The sequence below is a fragment of the Triticum aestivum genome, chromosome 2B (genome assembly GCF_018294505.1).
Source record: "Triticum aestivum cultivar Chinese Spring chromosome 2B, IWGSC CS RefSeq v2.1, whole genome shotgun sequence".
Classification (NCBI taxonomy): Eukaryota; Viridiplantae; Streptophyta; class Magnoliopsida; order Poales; family Poaceae; genus Triticum; species Triticum aestivum.
This window is the reverse complement of record NC_057798.1, coordinates 736124375-736126733: the sequence shown is the minus strand read 5'-3', so window position 1 is coordinate 736126733 and position 2359 is coordinate 736124375. Positions and strand designations below refer to the sequence as shown.

The 2359-nt window shown below is 43.4% G+C and overlaps 1 pseudogene; it reads left to right on the top strand.

Moving 5' to 3' along the window:
- Window positions 1–566: 566 nt before the first annotated feature.
- LOC123042362 (UDP-glycosyltransferase 2-like) lies at window positions 567–970 on the top strand (annotated as a pseudogene).
- The last annotated feature ends 1389 nt before the right edge of the window (window positions 971–2359 follow it).

The following is a 2359-nucleotide window of genomic DNA, read 5'->3' as shown; positions in this document are numbered from 1 at the left end:
GTGGAAGGCACTGGAGGAAGCCCAGTGCAAACTTGGACCTACGTCGACCTGGGACGACAACATCCTCGGTGGAACGATGCGTTTCTGTCGTCGGACTACACCACCAAGATGGACGACAACGAGGAGTAGTCATCTAGTTTGTCATCAACACGTTTTATCTACTATATTTGCATCGTAGTATCGTTTTTATCAAGATTTATTTGTATCGTATGGACTAGCTTGTAGTGTTGGGCTTGAACTATGTTATGAATCTAAAATTCTATGTGTTATTTCATATTTTTCATATGTGTTGTATCGTAGTACCGGTTGCTCGCGCGCGCTGGATTTTGCAGCGCCTGCCGGAGCTATAGCGGCGTGCCATATTTTGCAGCTTCTGTTGGAGCAAGCACCCTCCTGCGCGCTAAAAGCGCTATTTCGATGCTGAATAAATATTTTAGAGCACCGCGCAACCGCGCGCCTATTGGAGATGCTCTGAGGGCCCGGCCAAATTCTTCCTGCGGCGTCCAGATCCAGACCTGGACGCGCTCCTCCCCGAGGGGTTCCTGAAGAGGACGGTAATGAGGGGGATGGTTGTGAAGATGTGAGCGCTGCAGGTGCAGGTGCTGCGGGCCTGCTGCACACCGTGACCGGCGCGTTTGCGATGCACTGCAGGTGGAACTCGGTTCTGGAGGCGGCGTTGGCCGGGGTGCCGATGTTGTGCTAGCCGCATTATGCCAAGCAGAGGGCGAACAAGGTGTTCGTGGTGGACGAAATGAAGCTCGGCGTTGTGATAGAAGGGTACGACGAGGAGCTTGTCAAGGCCGAGGAGGTGGAGAAGAAGGTGACGTAGGTGATACAGTCGGACGGAGGGGAAAAGCTGAGGGCAAGGCTGGCATCGGCGAAGGAGAAGCCCGCGGAGGCGCTGGTGGATGGTGTGCCGTCGTCGATGGCGTTCACGGAGTTCTTGAAGGATTTGAAGCTCCAGAAGTAATCAAACAAAGATTAATTGTAGCTAGAGTTCTTATTGGAAATTTGGAACCGGTGACTCTGAAGGTTTGCATCAGTAATTCCCTCTCGGAACTACCCCTTATTATGATGCTGCTATATGCTATGCAAATATTATTACTGCTTCAGCAATTATACTTCTTGAAATAATGTCGCATGGCTTAGTTGTGCTCCCAAATTCCAAAATGAATTTGCCAAAATTGCAAGCGTTCCTGGTCACTAAATTTTGTTGCTTACTGGCGCAACATGCTCGACACGTATTGTGGCCGAGGACGAAGCAATAGGATAAATGTACAATATGTTTTACTTCTTTTTTTTTCATTTTGGTTTCCTTTTTCTTTTCTGCTTTTGTTTGTTGGCTGTAACAAGTCTTAACGTCATTTGGATGTTCTCTTCTACTCTCTCCGTTCCTAAATATAAGTCTTTTTAGAGATTCTAACAATATTTTAAATAGCGTGCTACAAAATATAGCGAGGCCCTTCTCTAAATGCTACACAAGTTATAGCGCGCTAATAGCGTGCTATATTTCAAAATAGCGTTTGTAAAAAAATCAAATATATTTAGAAATAAAGTATCTAAGCAACTAAATTTTTCATAGGAGCAAGCAATATATGCATAAGGGCCAGATCCAGCACATAAAAAGGAGTGAGAAAGGGATGAGAAGTGAGAACTAGGGTTAGCCGGTTAGGTCTCGTGGGAGAATCTGATAAAAGGAGTGAGAAAGCTAGTGGTCGTGCGTTGATTTTGGCCTGCTGGGCCTGCTAGGCTGTGCTTATTTCAGTTTCGCATGGTCTGCACGTTACAACGTTACAACGTTATAGCGTGTATAGCGCGCTAATTATGCAATTAGCGCCGTAGCGTCCGATTTTGCCAAAACATAACGTCTTCCTTCCAAATATGCTATAACCGCGTTATAACGGCGAAATAGCGTGCTATTTAAAATATTGGATTCTAATATAGACTACATACGAAAGCAAAATAAATGAATCTACACTCTAAAATTATTCTATATTGATCCGTAAGTAGTTTGTATTCAAATATCTAAAAAGACTTATATTTAGGAAGAGAGGGAGTATAATGCAGAAAAGTGCACACCCTCGTGCGTATTCTGAGATATTTTTTTATTAAACTTTCTGGAGTATAAATTCAGGATTCTTATAAAAAATGGAAACATTTTTGTTTGAAGGTTCAGTGTAACTGACTCTTAGTCCAAATGAAACATATAACTTGGTGAATAACACGATTTAACAACTCAAAGAGGCATATGTTTAACCTTGTGAATTAATTTAAAGATATGATCATGTATCTCACGTGTGTGTGTTAAGGGTTAGCCTACTAGATCAAGAAGGACAAGGTGAAAACAAGGTGTTGGTGT